Source organism: Petaurus breviceps, unplaced genomic scaffold (assembly GCF_028583685.1).
Source record: "Petaurus breviceps papuanus isolate PSGF00001 unplaced genomic scaffold, PetGlider_PUasm1.0 190, whole genome shotgun sequence".
Lineage (NCBI taxonomy): Eukaryota > Metazoa > Chordata > Mammalia > Diprotodontia > Petauridae > Petaurus > Petaurus breviceps.
In genome coordinates, this window is record NW_027185810.1 from 10,108,161 (window position 1) to 10,131,474 (window position 23,314).

Consider the following 23,314-nt stretch of genomic DNA (forward strand, 5'->3'; position numbering starts at 1 on the left):
GAGAAAATGCTGAGTTCAGTTTGGGGCATGTTGAGTGTCAGGTGCTAGTGGGACATCAAGGTAGATGAAACTTTTGGAGCTATAGACCTGGAGTTCAAGAAAGAGAAAAGTTTAGCTGTGGGGAATCATCTTCATAATGAAACCACAGGCTGTAGACAAAAACAGAATGTTGCAACTCAAGATTTTTTACCTAACAAGTCCTGAAGAGCTTAAAGAAAGAAGAGGGTTAAGGACAGAATCTTAAAGGGTTATCCAGATCTTTAGTTTGCTTAGATTCTCTTTTTTTATAGATAGTACAAGATTACTTCCCTGCTTCCACATGTCTCAAGAATACCGTGCCAGGTTCTAAGATGATATAATCTAAATTAATGAAATGTTTTATATGCATTGTTATTATTTTTACTAGGCCCTGCAAAACTTAAAGTGTGAATTATTGTTCCTATCACTAATAATAATAACAATAATAATAGTAGTAGTAACAATGAAAATAACAATATCAGAGGTTCCCAGCATTTACCTTTTCAAAGATCCTTCCCATCTATGAGCCATTTATTTTAAGAAAATGAAATATTTCATATTATATTTATTTGAATTTTATTGTCATTTCTCCATAAATTATAGGCTACTTGAAGCTACCCAAGAGAAGAGTTAAATAACTATAACAAAATAGATTCTATAAGTTCATAACAGCCATGTATTACTATTATTAAAATAGATTAAGAGGCTTATGTTATCAGTAGTTATTATTTAACATTTTTGAAACACATCCTTTTCTAGGGGGATGCATTTGTATCTCTAAATTTATTTTTAAATAAAGCTGTGATAAGAAGAGGAAATTTCATTACTCTTAAACCATCACTAATATTGCTAGGAGCAGAGGCAAAGCTTCATTTCTCAAGAAGTTCTAAATAAAGACCCCAGTGTGATGCTTTGGCAGTGGATGCCAATCCCATGGAAGGCAGCTGTGGCAGCTGTATTGTTAATACATGGCACCATCCTATATGAAACTAAATGGGAAAGAGATCCTGTTTGACAGATACTATCATCAGTGAAAACATTATTAAAATAATTTAAAGGCTCACCTCTAATTTTTTATCTTAAGTACAAGCTGTTTGGCTTACATGGTGTTCCCCACTTGATGTCCATAGCGATGAATGTTGCAACTCGAGATTTTTTACCTAACAAAGCCTGAGCCGTGGCTTCTGCCTCCTTGGGGACTGTGCAGCCAGCTCTGTTTATGGCTTTCTCTGCACATTACAGGTTAGGGTCTATGAACAGAATCTCCATTTGTGAGGACCTCATTGTGGCTAGCACTCCATGGTCTTTTCATTTTGATTGATGGTTCTGGTTCTGCACCATCTGGCTTCTGATCGGCTGCATTAATCATATCCTGAACTAAGAAAGTGTAGGCTTGACTGTTTAATATGTATCCATACATAATGTAACATTAGTTATTCATTCAGCTTGCAAAACAGAGTTGTAATGTATGCATATTCTTTATATAGAAGTACATAAATATTAATATGCAGCCTATTAATGCTGTTTTTACGTGAACTATCCTCTTGCCAGTATGTTTTGTTTATAAAATCTGAAGAATTGGGAGGGGTAGAATATATGCACATCTGCATGTACATAAATGCTTTTATTTATTCTGTATATGTATTTTAAATGATAGATGTATGTAATAATTATCTTGCCTGTTTTTCTGACATTTCTATAATTAGCTCTCAACTATATAGCTGTAAAATATGCTAACTTTTTTAGATGAGCTGCTGAGAGCAGAACTAGGTCATCAGTTTGCATTGCAATCAGAGGTGTAGATGTTGCACTATTTCTTCTTACTGTCACTGACTGGCCCTGTGATTAGCATACATCATCCTACACATGCTTTTTAATAATCAACAGAAAAAAAGACAGGTCTAGAAAAAAAAGCTCTCAATATACAAACAAAGTTTGTTCCCAATTTAAGTCTAAGAGCCTTGACAGTAGCTTAAATGTAAATATTAGAAATTTGCTGTGAACCATTCCAACTTGGAAACATTTGGTATGTGTTAGTCATAATCAATTCAGTACTGAGAGATGGCTGGAAAGGGGAATTAACATTCTCCTTGGAAGTTACCTGGTATAAAATTACAAGAACATATTTCTTGAGCTACTAAATTAAAACTGCAGCTTCATAAAACAAATTTTATGTTTTATTAATTATGTATTCCTATAACTACATTGTATTTCTGTACGGTTAAATCTTCTAGTATGTGCCCTAAATTAAAATATGTATTTTAATGAATTTTATATTATTTTTTAAAATGACTAGAAATGAATGTTGTAAGCTCCGGAATGCAAAATACAAAGTGCATTTTAAGAATGTTCAATCGTGTAATAATGGTTGAGAAACAATAGAAAAGAAGGCAAATGTTTAAAGCTTTTTGTAAGACAAACTACAGCTTGTGTTTGAAATATTATAGTAGGTCTTAATTAGTTATATAATCAGAGTGAACAAGAATAATAGGAGCTCTACAGAATTTATTCTGTAGTCACAAACAGAAATCTATAAGAACAAGAGTACATTTATTGGGTATTAAGATAACCATATTAAAATGTAAAAAAGACTATATGTTGTTAAAAGGAAAGTTAGTATTTCTCCCCTCGATTAAAACCCTTTTCAGCTGTTTGCCACCTAAATTTAGACCTTATTACATAATTCTTTCAGATTGTAAAAATGAGCTCAGTGCTTAGAACAGCAAACTATGGTATAGGTAAACAAGTCTAGCGTAAATAGAAATATCAGTGACAAGAGAGCCTAACATAGTCTTTGCTGTCCTCCGGGATCACTGAAGACTTCAATACTTGGATTTCATTGGTGTGCCCTCTTCACTAATAAAAATTACAACCACCTTTTCATCCCCTGTATACTTCTTATACACTTCTGGCCATTAGTCTTCTGCAGAGTATTAAATCCTATGTTTCCTCATCTGTAAAAGGAAATTAAACAAAGAAATCTAAGATCCCGACACCTTCTAACTCCTATGAACTTACTATACAAATTGTTGGAGGCCTTATTAGAGATCTTTTAATACTTAATTGAATAAAATTAGAAAATTTTGGGTTATCTTTACCTTTGTTGTACCAGATATATACATGGTAATGTGTTACTTAATGCCTGTTACCCTATTTGCAAGTTCCTGCTACAGTTTGCAAAAGGAATGAGAGAACTTTTTTTTAAATTAGAAGCTGCTTAACCACAGAATAAAATCAGTTAAGTCTGTATTGTTGTACCTGTTATTCAGTCATTTCAGTTGTTTCCAACTCTTTGTGACCCCAAGTGGGTTTTTTTTGGCAGAGATATTAGAGTGGTTTTCCATTTCCTTCTCCAGCTCATTTTACAGATGAGGACACTGAGCCAAACAGAGTTAAGGGACTTGCTCAGCATCACACAGCTTGTAAGGTTCTGAGGCCATATTTGAACTCAGGTTTTTCTGGACTCCAGGCTCAGCACTCTATTCATTGTGCCATCTAGCTGCACCTAAGAACTGTATAGAAGCTACACCCCCCAAAAAAACCAAAAACAAAATAAAAAAATATTTTCCCCCAAAGCAATATAAATGTTAAACTAGACTGCTTTTAAACCTAATAATATCCAACAGATACTTAAAATATACTTAATTTCCAGTTAAGGGAGATAAATTAGAAATGGTATTGGTGGGAAAATAATGAGAAATGGGGAGAAGGGAAAAAGAAAGATAAATAAAATGGAGGAAAGGATGAAATACAGAGGAAAAACAGGTGGGAAAAAGCCTTTATAGATTCTGAGGTGAATATTTATGTAACACATGGGATTTAAAAAGGAATTGATGCGCTAAATCATCTGGGAGCTTGACTCTTGCTGATATTTTAAAGGAGTAGAAATGAAAAGAAAAGTAGCAGCTTCAAACGTAATATTTTATTTAAATATATAATTTTAGAATACACAATTTATAAATATTTAGGTAAAAAATAACGCAAAATACAATTCTTGTATACCTAGCAATTTTCATCATAACTTCTTAATGATTCTAAATGTTGGTTGTGTGTTCCAGAGCAGATTGACTAGAGCAGATTGACTAAAACCTTTCCAGTAGACTAAACCATCACAAAATATTAAGGGAGATTTGAAATGACATATTAGCCAATTCACAAACAAGAACATCTGCAGAACCTCACCATCCATAATAGGAGTTCTTAACCTTATTTTGTCTCATTTCACTGTTAAGCAGTTTGGTGAGGTCTGTGGACCCTTTCTCAAAATAATGTTTGTAAATGTGTAAAAAAAAAAAGCACAGTATTCCAGTGGAAAACAATTATAGTGAAATTTAATTATCTAAAAAATTTTTTAAAGACTTCATGGATTGCTATATATGTGTCCATGGATTTAGGGAGGAAGAAGGAGGGGTAAGGTATCTGTGTTCCCAGGTTAAGAACCACTGATAGATAGGGAATTCCTCTCCCATTTGGACTTTACCAGGGCATCCTCTATAACACTGGGAAATACTTTTGGTGAATTGTCTCCTTGTTTTATACTTCAGCTAATATTTATACTTAAAGGGTGTGTGTACTTAAATTTTATATGAGCTTAACTCATGCATAGCAATACCCTTTGTTCGAGGATAATAGTTCACTCTGCTTCTTGTTATTGTTCATTTGTTCTGTTGTGTCCGAATCTTTGTGACCCCATGAACCATAGCACAACGGGCCCTTCTGTTCTCCACTACCTCCCAAAGTCTGTCCAAGCTCATGTTCATCGCTTCCGTGACACTATTTACCCATCTCATCTTCTGCCATCCCATTTTCTTTTTGCCTTTAGTTTTTCCCAACATCAGAGTCTTTTCTACTGTGTCCTGTATTTAAGCTTCAGCTTCAGTATTTAACCTTTCAGTGAACAATCTGAGTTAATTTCCTTAAGTATTGACTGATTTCATCTCCTTGCTATCCAAGGAACCCCCAGAAGTTTTGTCCAGCATCACAATTTGAAAATGTCAGTTCTGCGCCACTCAGCCTTCTTCATAGACCAACTCTCATAGCCATAGTTATGACTATATGGACCTTTGTTGTTTAGTGTGCTGTCCAAATTTGTCGTAGCTTTCCTTCCAAGGAGCAAGCATCTTTTAATTTGATGTCTGTAGTGATAGTGTGGAGTGATTTTTGAGCCCAAGAATATCAAATATGACACTGCTTCTATTTCATATCCCTCTGTTTTTCAGGAAGTAATGGGACCAGTTGCCATGATCTTAGATTTTTTGATGGTAAGCTTTAAGCTAGCTTTTACACTCTACTTTTTCACCCTCATTAATAGGCTTCTTAATTCTTCTTTAATTTCTGCTATCAGAGTAGTATCATCTACATGTCTGACCATCTACATATCTTTTGATTAATCTAGCCTGACATTTTGTCTGATGTATTCTACATGCAAGTTAAATTATAAGACTACAATATGCAGCCTTGTCATACTCCTTTTAGAATCTTAAACCAGTTGGTTGTTTCATGTTTGGTTCTAATTGTTGCTTCTTGATCCACATACAGTTTCCTTAGGAGACAAAGCAGGATGATCTGGCACTCCCATCTCTTTGAGAACTTGCCAATTTTTTTGATCCACACAGTCAAAGGCTTTAGTATAGTTAATGAAGTAGAAGTAGATGTTTTCCTGGATCTCCCTTGATTTCTCCATAATCTAATGAATGTTGTAATTTGGTCTCTAGTTCCTTTGCCTATTTGAAACCACCTGCTCTACTGGTAATTCTTAGTTCACATATTGCTGAAACCTAGATTGTAGAGTCATATACATAACCTTGCTGGCAGGTGAGCTTTAGGATGTAAACTGATTTTTTCCAGTCCAGTGACCATTGTTGAATTTTTCAAATTTGCTGACACATTGAGTACAGCACTTTAATGACGTCATCTTTTAGGATTTTAAATAGCTTAGCTAGAATTCCATCACTTCCACTAGCAATGCTTCCTAAGACCTACTTCATTCTCTAGGACATCTGACTCTAGATCAATAACCACAACTCATGGTTATCAATGATGTTATAATCTTTCTTGTATAGTTCTGTATATTCTTGCCACCTCTTCTTAATCTCTTCTACTTCTATTAAGTCTATACTGTTTTTGTCTATCATGCCCATATTTGCATGAAACATGCCCTTGAATCTCTAATTTTCTTGACAAGATCCTTGTCTTTCTCACTCTCTTGTTTTCTTCTATTTCTTTGCATTGCTTATTTAAGAAAACCTTATCTCTCTGAAATACTGCATTAAGTCATGTATCTCCTTTTCTCCTTTACAATATTACCTTCTGTATAATATTGCTAATTTCTGTCCCAAGTTCTTCAGGTATTCTAACAGATCTAATTCCTTAAATCTATGCATTACCTTCACTTCATATTCATAAGGGATGTTATTTAGGTCATACTTAACACAGTCTGATGGTTTTGCCTACTTTCTTCAAGTCTGAATTTTGCAATAAGAAAGTCATGATCTGAGCCACAGTCAGCTTCCAGGTTTTATTTTAACTAACTCTACCTTTGGCTACAAAGTACATAATCAATCTGATTTTATATATATATATCTGGTGATGTCCAGGTGCAAAGTTGTCTTTTGGGTTCAAAAAAAGTGTTTCCTATCATCAGCAAGTTGTCTTAACCAAACTCTACTCATCTCTCCACTCCTTCATTTTGTGCTGAAGGTGAAATTTGCCTATTATTCCAATTATCTTTTGAGTTCCTACTTTAGCATTCCAGTTCTCTGTGAGGAATGTGACATCTTTTTTTGGTGTTACTTCTAGATGTTGTAGGTCTTCACAGAATTGATCAACTTTGGCTTCTTTGGTGTCAGATGTTGGAGCACAGACTTGTATTATTGTGATGTGGAATGGTTTGCCTTGAATTTGAACAGATAGCATTCTGTCATTTTTGAGATTATACCCCAGTATGCTTTTCTCACTTTTTTATTGACTATGATGGCCAGTCCTTTTTTTTCTAAAGGATTCTTGCCCATGGTACTACATGCAGTGATCACTTGAATTAAAATCCCCCAGTTCCATCAATTTAAGTTCACTGATCATGTTCCTCCATAATTTACAATTGTGCTTCAGTGAAGATATGGTCTAATATAGAAGAATATCTCTAAAAACCTACCTGTTCTTTTCAAATAATTTCATCAAGGTTGTTCCCTTTAGGTGCATAAACCATTATAAAAATTTATACATATGAAAAAGTAGGTATTTGGGTTAATGCTCGCTGATTTATATTTAATCACATTCTTTAGAATAATAATTGGGTCCATGATCTTTTCTGTTTGTTGGTAATTTTTCATGATTTGAGATATCTTAAAATCATTCCCTAAATGGCTTTAAAATTGTGTCATTTCCAGCTCAGATTTGCTTTGTGTGGATTTGGCCAGATTTGGTGATATTGTGCTTATTGTATCCAGTTCTAGAAACTATAGGACCTCCTCAGTGAAAAAGGCAGATACTTGAAAGAAATTAAGCTAGCAGTACCCACAGGAACATCTCAGCAGATGAGAAATGAATATTAGCTACACTATGATATACATTACTTGGCTCTGAGTTTAGGAGGAAGAGAGATTCAGCTGTATCACATTTGGGAAACTGCATAGTATTTTCATCAACTAACAGCTACTATCCACCCCATCTTTTTAATACCATATAGCTATGAATCTTGGAACACCATCATCTTCCCCAAACCGCCAAAAACAAAAAGAATCAAAATTGCAGGTGACCCAAGATCAATGGAGAAATAATTGCTGAATATAAGTAGATTTGCATCCTTTTATAAATGATCACTTGAATATAAGTAGTAGCTTGAAAGACAACATCCAGGACATGTATGACTGAAAAAGGAGTAAGCCACACATGTACTGAGAGCAAATATAACAGCCCAAGTATTTTGCTGGTATATGTTAAATATGAAAAGAACTAGAGAAGGGCCTCTGATATATTAGATACATCTGTGATGGAGGATTCATGGAAGAACACAAGCGTTCCTGGTATAGGACAAAAAGGAATGGATAGTCTGTAATCTGCACTAAGGGAGGAAATGCCTCCTCCAATAAACTCGAGCCATTTGTACATAAGCCTAGAGGAAACAGGGCTCTCTGCTACCTGTTTGCAAACTGTCCAGAGGGAGTGAGACAAATCCCAGTATGCCAGTATGGTGCCGTGGGGAGGACACTCACTGTATTTGTATCAGAGGTTTGGGTTTGGGTTTGAACCCCAGAATCACACAGTATCATAGATATACAGTTAGAAAGGTACCTTAGTAGCCATGTAGCCCAACTCTCTTATTTTAAAGATGAGAAAACTAAGACCCAGACAAATGAAATGATTCTCATGATCACACAGGTAGTATTTGAATTTGAACCCAGGCCTTCCAGTTCCAAATCCAGTGTTCTTTCCACTTTGCCACACTGCCTTGGAATACTTGTATCACTGCTTACAACCTATATGTATTTGAGCAAGATACTTTGCCTCCCCTGGCCTCAGGAGATGGTTTTGGCTATTCTAAGGATCTTTTTAACTCTTTATGTATACTGCCACCTCCTGCATCACCACCCACATTCCTCTGATTGTGTTTCCTTCTTTGTCCAATTATCTTGTCTTTACTTATTTGTGTATATGTTGCAGTGGAATGAAGGAGCTTTGGGAATCTTTGAGAGGTTTGCTTCTTTACTCCAGTGCCTAGCACAGTGTCTTGCACATAATAGGAATATAATAAATGTTTGTTAACCTGAACTGAATTGAAATGAATGATCTGTGATTATCCTAAATCAGATATTCCCGATCTGATTTCATTATTTGGTTCAAAGTATTATGAATTCCTAGAACACTAGAAAAATGTCTGTGCGAAGATGAGCACAGAAACATTTCAAATACTAGTCTAAAAATTAATTTTGAATTATTGGCATTTTGTTCATCTACATTACTGCCTTACTTCTTTATGCTTGATAATTGAGTTTTCTCAATTAAGATTAAATTTGATTCACATGTCAGCCCATATTAAGCACAACTGCACAAATTTTTTTCTATGAGAATAAGGCGTACTAGAATGTGCATTAATTTACATCTTAGGTGAAATTATGTGTGCTATGTGCATAGATAGCTATGGACAGTAGACATTTCTTGTCATAAGATTGGTTTTTTTTCTGTCCCCATCCTAAGGGTGTTTCATTGTAATTAAGCCACCAGATTATAGTGTTCATGGTGATAAGCACTATATCATTTACTTATGCATTTACATATTATTATAAGTGACAGAGAAATGTTAATTGAATTTAATTTCTTGAATTATATGTTTTTAAACCCAGTTCATTTTAATTGATATCATTATAATAGTACCTGAATATACCAAACAATAAAAGTTGTTATAGTTTTTGGTTAGGTTTAACATAATAGCTTAAGTTTTGAAAGACAGAATGCCAGGTGTATAGGGTTTAATGCTATCTGAATCTTTATTAGGGTTTACATTCTTGTCAAGCTTTTTAAAACATGCACATAAGCTATAAAGAACATAAAGAATTGCCATATATTTCAAAGTCCACTTAATCTATTAATGAAATAACAGTATATATGTCTCTTAATCAGTGTCAGAAATGTGTATCCTTTAAAAATACACACATTTATGTCAAAGAAATAAACTAAGATGCATCAAATATAGAATAGGTAAAGAACTTCATCCTTGGCTATTCAGAAGTCATTTCATAGTTAAAGCAGTACATTATTCAAATCTGTGTTTAAAATATTGTTCTTGCCAGGAAAGCTATTTATCTTCTGTAACATTTGATGGGCCAGCCTATTACTACTTATGAGTTATTTCTGTTGAGAGCAGTCTGGGCCAATACTTCATTGCTTGAGGCAGACTTATCTTAACAAGAAAGGGGTCTGCTATTCTTAATTTTTCTTCCTTTTCTATAACCTGTTGTAGTTTTCAGAAGGTAGTTATGAGCATGAAAAATTCCTGAAACACAATAACTAGAATAAACCTTATACTAAACATATGAGGTATGTATCTTAAGGAAGTCATTATTTTTATGAACCTAGATAGTCTAAGAAAACATTTACAGAAAAATGTAAATTGGTTTCTTTTAAAAAGTAATAATCCCATTGGAATTCTTCATTAAGAGCCCCCATTCATTTTGTAAAGATTCAGCATCTTTCTTGCTTATTGCCATACATAGACCTTTTATTTTTGGAAGAAAGAATACAGATTTTGGAATGATGCATAGAAGAAAAAACATTATGAGGAATAGCAGTGTAATCATCAGAATCTAATAATTGTGGAAGGAAATCTGTCACATTTTTCTAAGCCACTGGAAGAAATGAAGAGCTCTAACATCCCTTCTAGCTCAGTATCTATGCTCCTATCTGTTTTAGCACATGTGTATTATATCTGTGCTTACCGCAGTAGTTTCCGAACTTTATGGAAGAATCCTCCCTCTACAACTTCCACCCCCCCACCCAAAAAAATATCATCATGCCCTCCACGCTTTTTGTAAAACAATGAATACAAATAATTGACTTAGCTGGTATTTTTTTCCAACAAAATTAAGAATTTATTAACATTATTATAACATCACAAAGCATTTTAAATGTACAGTTAACATAGCAGAAATAACTTTTAATTACTGCACTACATTCATTGTCATAGAATCAGAGATTAAGAGATGGAAGAGAAGGCTAGTGATCTACTTCAGCTTCTTCATTTTATAATTGAGTAAACTGAGGCACAGAAAAGTTAAGTGACTTGCACACAGATTGTAAATGAATTAGTCAGGATTTGAACTAAGTTCCTCTGACTCTAAGCTCTTCTGTGAGATCTTGGGCAAGTTACTTAAGCTCTAATTTCCTTAGGCCACTCTAAGACTGTAAATTGCAGAGAAACTTTTTAAACATACATTGTTTTAAAAGTTTCCTTGAGACTTATGATAAAAAGTACTATCTACCTCCAAAGAGAAAACTGATGAAGTTTGTATGCAGGTTGAAACATAACTTTTTCACTTTATTTTTGTTGCCTTTTCTTTTTTTTTTTTTTTTTTTGCAACATAGCTCATATGAAAAAGTTTTGCATGATTTCACATACATAATTGACATCACATGGCTTACTTTCTCAAAGGTTTGGGGAATGGTCAGAGGGAAGGGGAAAATTTGAAGTTCAAGATTTTCTCAAAATGATTGTTAAATATAAGTAAACGATATTTTTTTTAAAGAAATGTTTTTTCAACGGTGCCCTATACCCAGGAATGTTGCTGGAGGCAAATCAAAACTGACTCCAGAGTATCTCTTGTTCAGTTTTCAGTATCAGCAGTTACATCTTGACTCAGTTTTTTGTTTTATCAACTATCTAGACTCTAAAAGGTAATAGGGAAAATGTTAATAATGGAGTTAAACTTGTGTGTGTCCTGCATACATTTTTTGGGAAAACTGGTTGTTAAAGATTTACCAACTCATCTCAGGCTACATTAATGATATCACAGATCTAGTCCCTATTCCTTATCCTCTGACTCCAAATTATGTGCTCTTTCTACTGTATCATTCTGTTTCTCAAAGGTATAGGGGAGTAAAAGACAATAGTGGATAGATTCCAATCTTTAAACATCAAAACCAAGATTCACTGGGTACTTTGGATCAAAGGTAAGGGAATGAGTAAAGTGGGCATAGTGTGTTTAAACTAAGTCCCTTACCCAACTGGGCCTAGACACAGCCTTGCAGAAAAATTTGACCACAGGAGGATGTGGGAGTCCTAGGACCAGTGCACAGCAGACCAACAGCAGCAGGCTCTGAAGTGTTCCAGGCATTTTCTCTGACCGTCTCCCATGCCTGGAATGTTCTCTCTCCTCATCTCTACCTACTGGCTTCCCTCCAGTCCTAACTAAAATGCTGTCTTCTAGAGGAAGCCTATTCCTCTCAATTCTAGTGCCTTTCTTCTATGCATTATTTCTGGTTTATCCTATATAAAGTTTGTTTGTACATAGTTGTTTGCTTGTTGTCTCCCTTCTTAGATTGTGAACTTCATGAGGTCAGGCACTGTCTTTTGCCTCTTTGTGTATCCCCAACACTAAGCACAGTGTGCCGTGCACAGTGTAAGGGCTTCATAAATGTTTAATAGCTGACAGACAGCAGGACTGTAGTGCATGACTACTAGGTATCATCCATCCTCCATGTATACAAAGGTTAACATAGACTAGGCTCCAACCCTGCCACTCCAGGGAGAGTTGGGGGAGTGGTAATGGGGGGAAGTGTCAGTCTAATAGGCATTAGGAGCTCCATAAAGCACATATTCTCCCCTTCCAGACTAGAGTCCCTGACCTTCCACCTCTGAGGTAAGGACCAAAAACTGGCAATGATTGCCTGGATTATAGGACAGTTATCCATCCATGTATGGAGAAGATGACTCCCATTTTGTCAACCAGTTGAAATAAATCCCCTTACAAAAAGTTTTGCTTTTCGTTGCCTATAACTTGAACCTTATTTTTATTGAAAAAGTAGATATATTTATGTGTTATAATAAAAATATTCAATGATTTTGGCCATTACTTTGTGTGTCCTTCCCTCCTGTGGACAACAATTCACTTTATCTTCATTATTTAAAACTTTCATATTCTGTTTTATTTTTCCCTCTCCCTCCTTGTTTCTCTCTCATACACAAAATAGTTACCAAATCCTGTTGATTTTACCTTTGCAATGTCTTTGGCATCCATTCCTGTTTCTACTCCCCTTAGAACATGCCTTCATTATTATCTGCCTGGACCATTGCAGTTGGTCCCATTAAGTCTTCCTTCATCCATTCTTTTCCCCCTTCATTTTCTCCTTCACATAGCTTTCAAAGTTCTCTTCTTTTTCATAAACTTGATTATGTCACACCTCTACTCAAAAATCCTTCAGTGGCTTCCTCTTGCCTACTAAATAAAATTCAAGGTCTTTAGTCTGGCATTTGTAGTGCATGCACGAACAGCTTTCCAGAAGAATGCTACTGTGAACAGCTTTTAAGGTCCTGATTACATAGTATAGTGAACACTCTATTCCATAACAAATCAAAGCAAAACATTCATAATAAATCAAAGTACAGCATTCACAATATTCCAACTTATCACAGAAAATCAAAATATAGCATTCACAACAACTTATCACAGAACATGGGTACATAGTTTCCACTACAGTGGTCACAAAGTTTTGAACAAAGAACAATCATTTAGTAATTCCAGCATTCACAAAATCCTGAATTCAGTCACAAAGTACAATAGTCAAAGTTTTCCACTAATGGGGCATACTAGGTTACAAATCAATTACTTATTCAGTCATAAATCACTAAGTACAATCATTTAGTCAATCAATCATCCTTCATTATTCACTATTCAATCATTAGAAAATACACAGACTCTCCACCCCTAGGTCACTAGTAAATTTACAATTTGTCAGTCAGTACACAGTATCCAAGTAAAGTCTTCTTTCAGCTTGACTCAGGGCGGTCTCTCAGATTCCCTGGATCCCCTTCCATGGTCCCAGATCCTATCTGGATTCACCAAACTGTCACCTGGGTTCAAAGGCAGACAGCTCCCAGGTCCTTGTCCAGCTCTCTGTGCAGTTCCTGCTCCACATTGGAGCTCACAGTGTCCAGTCTATCTCAAATGCTTCACAGTCTCTGTTCCTGGGAAGACAAGGCTTAACAAAGCTACCAACAGGTTCATACAAAGTACCAGCATCACAGTCATGCTTCCTCAGTCTTTGGCAGCTCTGGCTGGCCCTTCCTTGGAAATCCTCAACAGCCTCAGCAAATCCAGCTGTCCCATGGAAATCCTCAACAGCTTCAGCAGCTCTAGCTGGCCCTCAGCTCTGACTAGCTCTCAGAAATCCTCAGCAGCTCCAGCTGGCCCTCACACTCATCAGATGTTTCAGCTGGTTTCCAGAAAAAAAAAAAAATCACTTCACCCAGGTTTTCTGAATAAAAATCATTCTCTCCAGCCTTTCCTCTTCAGCCTCCCTGGCAGCAGCAGCTTCTGCCTTCATGAAGCCTGCTCCAGGAAGATCTGTCTCTCCCTCTCCAGGACTTTTCTTTATATACAGTATTGCCCCTCCCTGTTCAGCCCCTTTCTGTTACATCAGCAAAGGAGACAGGAGTTCATACCTTCTGTTTCTTTAACAGAGGCATAATCTGAGCTAGGTGCTAAGTATCTCTTTAGCAATACAAAAGGAACTTCACATCTCCTTCTGTTATAGCACTCAGGATCCTCAACTGTATGGTGATACCCCACCTTCACAACCTTGTCTCATACTACTCAGTTTCATATCATCCAGCCAAACTGGACTAATATCCTCCAGCTTTACACTTCTTATGCTTCCCCACCTCTGTGCCTTTATTTGTCATATTTCCTATGTAGTGACTTCACTTTCCCACTCATTCCCATCTATTGAATTCCTTTTTATCCCCTAAAGTCCAGCTCCTATGTCATCTCAGGAAATCATTTAAGATCCACCTTCTCCCCTTTACAGTTTAATAATGGCTTTTCTCCCCTCAGACCTTGCCTTATTCTTTGCATTTACCTCTTTTAAATATGTGTATATTATCTTTCTTACATCTATTGGTTTAAGTCTCAAAGTTACCATCTAGGACTATAAGATTCATGAGGTCTGAAATGGTGTCTTTTCCAAGCTTTGTAGCTTCCTCAGAAAACAGTAAAAGCTCTTTATACAGTAGGTCAATAGGTGCTTAATCAACAGTGGTCGAATTGGATGCATGTGTATGTTTAATCACTTTCTAATTATTTCAGCACATTCTCTGCCCTTAACACACAACCAGAGTTTTGTTTTAGAAAGCCTAACCATCACTGGACATGACTTTATTCCTTATATTTGTACAATGAAAGCTTCTTAAAACATCTTTGTATGTTCTTTGATGGTTATGTCATCATTCTCTTTATTAATATTTAGTATTCACAATATGCCAGACATTTGGAAATATCATGAAATATTCAGTGTTTGAGAAAAGACCATGTGTGGTGGTGCAAATGTTATGTTTCTACATGTATCTCTTTTTTCCAGCTCAAGTGATGTCTGACATTGTGAACTAGAAAATTAAGGAGATGAAAACTTTGGAGTAGAAATAACAAACATGGCATGAGAGTTCTAAGAGCTGTGGAAATAGCACTTGGGAGTCAGAAAGACCTGTATTTCAGTCCTTCCATCTGTATGGTCATGAGCAAGCCTTAGGCTCATAACTTCTCTGACTTCGCTTCCTTAGTGCTTAAATGTATATAATGATAAGTATTTTTACCTATATTTCTCCATACAAAATCATTGTTCTGGTTGTTGTTCAGTTGTTTTCAGTCATGCCCAACTCTTCCTGACCCCATTTTTGGTTTTTTTTGGCAAAGATACTGGAGTCTTTAGCTTATTTTACAGATGAGGAAACTGAGACAAGTGGGGTTAAGTGACTTGGCCAGGGTTACACAGCTAGTAAATGACTGAGGTTAGATTCCAACTCGGGAAGAAGAGTCTTCCTGACTCCAGGCCTGGGACTCTATCCACTGTGCCACCTAACTGCCTACATAGAATCACAGTATTTCCTATTTGGAAGGTACCTCACAGACCCTCTAGTCCAATCAATTTTCATCTAAAATACCTTCATGAGCATCCCAAATAGGTGTTCTTCTAGCCTTTACTTGGAGCCTTTCAGAGGTAAAGAACTCACTCTCTGCTGAGGCAGTTCATTTCACTTTTGGACATCCTTAATCAATAGAAAGTTATTCCTTGAATAGAAATCTACTGAGCCCTCCTTCTAGCCTTAGTTTGCTTAGTTTGCTTTAGGAACAATAAAAGAAATTCACTATCTCAGTAATACATGTAATTAAAGTTAGTTAACATGTTCCTGAGTCTTCTTTAAGTTAGGAATTTCCAGTTCCTTCATCCAATTTTCATATCATACGTCAATTCTCACTATTTTTTTTAATTACTAGACTCTTACTATTCTTGTCAACTCTATATAAAGTTCAGCTTTTCAACATTGTTTCTACAATATTGTGCCTAGTACTTAACACAGTTTTCCAGATTCCAGCTCCTGTAATAGTTTACTAACAGTGTAAGTAAGTAACTGATTAGGCTTAATATGATAAACCCTCCTAGGGTGCTTGCATTTTAAAAGAAGAAAAACATCTTGAACTCAAGGAATGAATTTATATTGTTGTATTTTGAAAGTTAATGAGCGGGGGAGGGGGGGGAACAACATGCGGGGGAAGGGTTCGGGGTGGTGGGGCAGAGTATTTGAAGCCAAAATCAAACTACTTAGGTAGCTACTTACTCCTAAGGTCTGGACAGGTTCAAAACTGTGATAAATGAATTCCCATTTAGAAAAGAAAGAACATTGGCACTGAATAGAGGAAATATGGTATATTTTCTCATTTGAATTATTCAAAAACAAACTAATCAGCTAAAGCTAAATTATAAAAACTCTGCATATTGTTTTCATAAAATAACTACTAACAATCCAGTTAAATCATAGCTGTTAGGTTATTTTGTTACTTTTTAAAGCATTTTATTTTCTTTATGTATGTATAGATACGTTTTTATGTGTGTTTCTATACATACTATTATAAATCCATCATCCTTGAAATTATCTAAGATCTCAATTCTAGTTATATACATGTACACCCACCCAAAATACATAAATCTTTCATGCTTTATATATCAGCCACACACAAATTGTTATGTTTTTTCAAATTTGAAAAATTTTTCCTTTGTTCCCCTTTTAAGGAAAATATATAGGGTATTTGAAATTATAAATTAAAAGTACACAAAAAAATAGACATCCTTATCAATTGAAGATGTGGTCTTTGTGGTATTCTCTTTATTGCTTTGTTCATATATAGTGCTTCCATTTCCTTCCAAGCCCTACTTCAATTGCTTTTAAAAATCTTACACAGTATTGTGTGTTATTATATTTCTCTCCATGGATTTGAGGGCATTAAATTTCTCTTCCAGTCTCATTTCCAACCCAGTAGATTTTTGGTGCTAATAAGAAAATATAAAATGCCTTACTGATTCAGATCAGTGGTCCATCTAGTCCAGGTTTCTGTCTCTGACAGCAGTACCAGCAATCATTTTGTGGGAAAGCCTGGTTGCCTAAGTTTTTGAAACTGACAAAATAGAAGGCCAATCTCCTCCAAGATCATAAATCTCTTTTAAAAAATTCTTAACCCATCATGCATGAAATTATCTGATACCTCCTTAAATGTATATATTTTTTCAACTTCTATATCCACAAGGGTCATGAAATCTCTAAATATATTGCCTGTTTTGTAAAGGTATATTTTTATTTTTAAAAACTTGTTCTAAGGCATGGAGTACACATATCCCCAGAGGGTACAAAAAACTTGTCAAGGAGTTAAAGAATATGTTCAGTAAATAAGTATATTGTCACAATAAAATATTCCAGAAGTTGTAGTGTTAATGAAAGGGAAGGTTTATTGAAAGGGTACAGGAACCAAAAAAATGTTGGGAATCTCTTTTCCTAAAACTACCTCCTTCATATTTCACATTTTAATATTCTTGGACTTGATGAACAAATCCATGGATTCCCTAATCATACCCTTGGTGATTTCAGAAATCAAGCTTTCCTCTTTTCAGAACTGAGTCCCAAGTTTTAAGAGATAGTCTCACATTGGGGTACCTATGGGTAGTGGAAAGGAACATTGGATCTAAAATCAGGTGTGGAGTTCATTCCCATCCCATCCCTACCATTTCCTAGCATGATAGTAGCTGCCATACCTGCTTCACAGAATTGTCAGGATCAAATAAGATTACATTACTGTTGCATTTGTAAACTCAAAAGGGCTGTACAGTTGTTAATTATTGTTGTTGTTGTTGTTATTTGAGGTCTTCTTTTCTTAATCTTCTCTGGCTTTATTCAGAGATGCAACTAGGGGATTGTTGTGTTCTAAATTCAGTTACATGGGACAAAGAACTGGGTGGCTCCACTTGTGTTTTGGGATGGGCTCCATTCAAATTTTTTTGAAGTTCTTTAGTTACAATGAGTGACTCAGATTTATTTAGTCCTTTAAATCTTTGAAAATACTCTTTTTATTTTTTTTTGCCTGTCCTACTAGATCTGGCATTTTTCCCCATTGGATTGTCCTTTATTCATCAACCTTTTGGCAATCAGATTCTCATTTTTGCATAATGTCTTGGGCCAAATCTTAGATGTTACATATAGAAGGAGGTGGTTTCAAGAATTATTCAGATTACACCATTATTTATAACACCATTATTTCTCTGATTATTTGAAGTGCCAAGAGCTCAAGTGATGCCTATAGATACAGTATAATTTCAGTACTTGTTGGTTTGCCCTTGTAAGAAGAATCAGCTTGTTTATATGTCTGTGACAAGTTTACCATATACAATAAGTTACTAATATTTTACTAATAAGTTACTAATATTTCGGCAACCTTATTCTAATTTGTTAATAATTGTTTTTTTTATTCTTATGATGAATTTTTTTTACTAATATTTTTAAGAACTTACTGTATATGTATATAATTTTAGGGACAAAATGTCAATTTTTTCTTTTTATAAATTAAATCAAACTGTTTCCTGACCTAAAATGGCTCTCACCTGAAAGAATGTATTTCTAAGTAATTTTATTTTAAGAATGTGATATGTGCTCCTGAACTGTAGGCAGTAGATATGAATAATGAAAGCATAGAGTGTGAAATCATGAATCCCAATTATTCAGTTTGGGGATTTATATAGACAATGACAGCAAACTGTAACTAAAAACGTAAAATAAACTATCATATGAAATTAGCCTCCACTACTGTGGCAAAAATTGTTTTTATCATAATGCATTTTCTCTATGCTATTTGCTTCTTCCATCCTTTTGAAATACACTAGACTTTGCTAAAACACTTGAACATGTTGTTTACACTACTATTAATTGTTACAAAGTATATTGGTGACAAGAACCTCTTCATTTTTATTGAATATATTTAAATAGTATTTTTCTCACAATCCCAAGTAAGGAAGACAAACAGGATCACCCTGTCCAGCTCTAGCAGATAGGAGGGTAATTGTTATGCATGTCACCTAAGTCGTTAACTAATTTTAAATTGTGACAGATTTCTTAAAAATATTCTCTAATCTGTGATTGAAGCCATTTATAACCTGACAAATATTTCCCTTAACCCCAACTTTCCACTGATCTTATATATCTCTTTTCGCTTTTCTTACACATTACTAGTTGGTGATTTCGGTCAATTACAATGGCTGACAAGCAGGAGAGAAAGATCTGGTTGTGTTATGAAATTTAATAGCCCATGTTACTGGTTAAGTGTTATGAAATCTAATAGCCCATGTTACTCATTTGTTCTAAATATGGGCCATACATCCTCCCCCAAATATGATTTTTATCAAACCATTGGGCTTATAATTGGTATTATTTTTCATTGAATGCTTGCATTATTTTTTTCCAAAGAGGTTGTCTTTTTGAGGAGTTGTCTATATTGGGGGAAGTTTGTGTTTAAACATAAGCAATATATTGTATATAATCTTAATTTACTACTTCACATTTACTTTCTTGTTTACTACTCTAACTACTGGATTAGTCATATTTCCACCCAGTAGCTAGCTTCAGGGCAGGGACTGTACTTTTTACCTTCATATATATCCCCCCATAACACTTACCACAGTGTGACACATTTAAGTATTTGATGTTCACTTAAGTTGAAATTTACATACTAGTTTACTTGGAAACTTCCTATATACTTGAATTTCATCTCTGAATAATGCATAGTAGATACCACTGAGATAAAGTTTCTCTCTTTTCTTTCCAGAAGATACAACTCTCATTCATGATATACCATGAATACTAGTACTGCTACTTTTGCTTTAAAACATTGTATGACTTGATCATTTATTTTATTTTATTTTATTTTATTTATTTTTGAGAATTAAATCTCTCTACCATCATTGTCCAGGACTTAAAACCTGGGTAAAAGAACAAAAAAATTTTTAAAAATTAAAAAACACAGGATGAATATGCAGAGGTAGAAGAAATGATAACAGTAATGCTTGTGTTTGTTTTCCTAGTGCTTAACACCATGCCCAACACATGGTTACACTTAATAAATGTTGACTAATAACTTTTTATATAGTGCTTTAAGGTTTTTAAAACACTTCACATATCCAGATTTAGAATTCATCTAAATTCAGAGAGAAAAAAATTTTTTTTTTCTTTTTTGCTAAAATCATTATAGGCAGTTAGGATGGTAATGGTGATTATACATTTATTGACTTTAAATAAAAGAAGCACTGTGATCCCCATAAACATACTTTATGGATAACAAAGTAGAAGTGCCACATAATATAACTCAAAGCCTTTACTTAGCTGAAAACCAGTGTGGAAAATAAAAAATCCTGCCAGACACTATGTCTGCTTTGTTTGGAAGACAGGCATAAATATTCAATTTGCCATGTAACACAGAAGAATGTATGATATATGCAGCATGTTTCCAAAAAACATTCATTACACCACTCTCAAAAAGTAGAAAGCATAATTAATTTGCTGATTCTGCCTAATCCTTAATCTCAACGAGCTAAATAGAATTCTGCAAGTTCATATTTCATTCAGTCATATCTCATTTGCTGCAAGTTAAGCCCACAACTGTACCAAAAGAGGAAAATACAACATAGCACACTGAATTAGGAAGGTTAACAAAATGGCAAGAATATTACATTTCTTGAAATTTGGCCTTCTCTCAAATTTTCTTAGCACCTCTGTAGGCCTTTATTTTTTAAATATATATTTTTAATTGTTTAAAATATAAAAGCATATAGCATATTTTTCTGAAATAACTTATGATCAAAATAAGTACCTTTGGTACAAAACAGACAATACAGCTATGACCATTTTATACAACTATAATAATGTTTTGAAAAATTGCTCATGCATTATAGACATAGTCCCAAAAATATTCATGTTTTTAAATAAACATCGTCTTGAGGGATTAATAATTGATAGCTCCCCAAAAGTGTTTTATACGATTGATATTATACTTTCAAAGTTAAAAATAATTAATATTTGTACATTTTTCTGTTTTATCAGTTTTACTGAAATGGGTTCATTTTTGAAATGACACCTGACCAAATAATAATCTGATGTTTTAGATATTTGTATTCAATTCTAGAGAAAGTGAATTAGGTCCCATTAAAATTTTAAAAGGTCAAATTATCTAACATAATACAGAATTCCTGATGTGCCATCTTGTAATTTGTTAGTAGTATTTTATTTCTTCTGGACATAATTCTTAATACCAGTCCCATTCCCAAAAACCACCCTAGCCAACTATATATGCTTCACATAAGGACATGCTTAAAGGAAGGTGTATGTTTTCCTCACTTTTAAGAGTACCTAATAATAATATGTCTAATGAGTTCACATTTATGGAGCACATTATTTTTAATGTAATTTGGTATTTATATTTTTTGGTTTCATATGACCTACATTTCCCAATATATCCTTCCCTCCTTCCTCTCTTAGAGAACCATTACTTATAACAAAGAAAAAAGTATAAAGCAAAGTATAGAACAGTTCAACAAAACTAACCAGTGTGTCTAAAAATCTGACGCTGTGAACACTTTTTTATGCCTAGAGTCCCCTACCTCTGCAAAATAACAGAAGGAGGTGCCTTCTCATATCTCTTGTTTGGTACCAAATTTGGTCATTATAAATTTCATAACATTCACTTTCAATGGTGTTGATACCCTTTCCAGCTAGTTTCTGCTGTTGTACTCATTGTATATTGTTCTCCTAATTCTGTGTATTTCACTTTATGGTACTTCATATATCTTCCCAGGTTTCTCTATGCACCTCATATTCATCAGTTCTTGTAGCACAGTGATATTCTATTGCATTCACTTAGTACAACTCATTTAGCTTGGATAGAAGTAACAAATGTAGCACAATGTTATTTTTCATGGTGCAAATTTTGCCTACTTTTCCTGGCAAGATAAAGAGTAGGACTCATTTTTGTGACTGAGAGGAAGGGGAAGATTGAAAGCAAATGGCCAAGTTTTATGGATGCTCATATTCATGCAAGAAAAGATAAAGATTGGGTTTTATGTGAGTGTTTGGATTTGTTTTAATTACAGGGTGACAATATTCTAAGGATCAAGGCATAGTTGAGTTAAAAGACTTTTGGTATAATTACATTTTCAGAGGTTGGGAAGGTGAGACTCTTCTAGCCAGGAGTAAAATATTATTGCTTTTAACATTTCTGGTATTTTTTTTTGTTTCTGTCTATGAAGAAGAAATTGAGATTTGCTAATATTCTTTACCTCAGAGATGTTCAGTCTTGGCCTTGTTGTTCAAAATCTGTTTAACAGATTAGAACACTAGGTGGTTGTAGTAATGCTTCATAAGTTACTTTGGGGCTAGGATTAGTTAGTGTTTTACACACATTTCTATGGACTTGATACAGCTGAGTGGCATGGTACTGAAGTCATTTACATGATTCCCAGTCTCTTGTTTCAATGCTGGGACATCTATGTGACGCAGTAGATAGAACGTCAAGCCTGGAGTCAGGAAGACTCCTCTTCATAAGTTCAAATCTAGCCTCAGACACTCACTAGCTGTTTGACCCTGAGCAAGGCACTTGACCCTGTTTGCCTCAGTTTCCTCATCTGTAAAATGAGGAGGAGAAGGAAATGGCAAACCACTCCAGTATCTTTGACAAGAAAACCCCAAGTGGGATCACAGAATCCAACACAACTAAAAACAATTCAACAACAAATTTCCACACAATCACACTTTCTCTAAGAGGGCCTTGACAGTTGTTGAAAGTATGGATATTTTCTTAGGTCTGTGGCACTGTAATGTCATGCCAAAGAAAGGTAACTTCCCAAGGTTCAAAATACCAGCATAGGTGCTCTCCATTTTATTCAGTGACAAACCAAGAACAGAGAAGATCAAAACATGACATCATTCAAAATACAGCATTTACTAAGTGTGATTAAATAATCTCCAAGCACTACCCCACCCCAGGACCTTCCAATCATTCAATCAATTACAAAGTCCCTGTTCTAAATACTACTCCACCCCTAGGCTGTACCTTCATTTAGTCCACCACAAAGTCCCTCTTCTCAAATGGAGATTAGTTTCCAAACATAAGTAAAGTACATTCATTTGCTCAACCATAGAACACAAAAAGGTCAAAAGTTCCCCACCCCTGGATCACAATTGAATCTACCCCAGAGTTACATCAAGTTTAAGCACAGCACTTAA

The 23,314-nt window shown here is 34.8% G+C and overlaps 1 protein-coding gene and 1 long non-coding RNA gene across 3 annotated transcripts in view; one reads left to right on the forward strand and one right to left on the reverse strand.

The window, feature by feature from the left end:
- The window catches only part of LOC138164582 (uncharacterized), a 33,008-nt gene extending 25,280 nt beyond the window's left edge, over positions 1-7,728 (reverse strand). Inside the window, exon 1 of the long non-coding RNA XR_011169131.1 lies at positions 1,083-7,728. This is a non-coding gene — a long non-coding RNA (uncharacterized lncRNA). The remainder of the gene's footprint in view (positions 1-1,082) is intronic.
- The window catches only part of CDKAL1 (CDK5 regulatory subunit associated protein 1 like 1), a 704,048-nt gene that overhangs the window by 604,312 nt on the left and 76,422 nt on the right, over positions 1-23,314 (forward strand). The gene's annotated exons all lie outside the window — the stretch shown is intronic.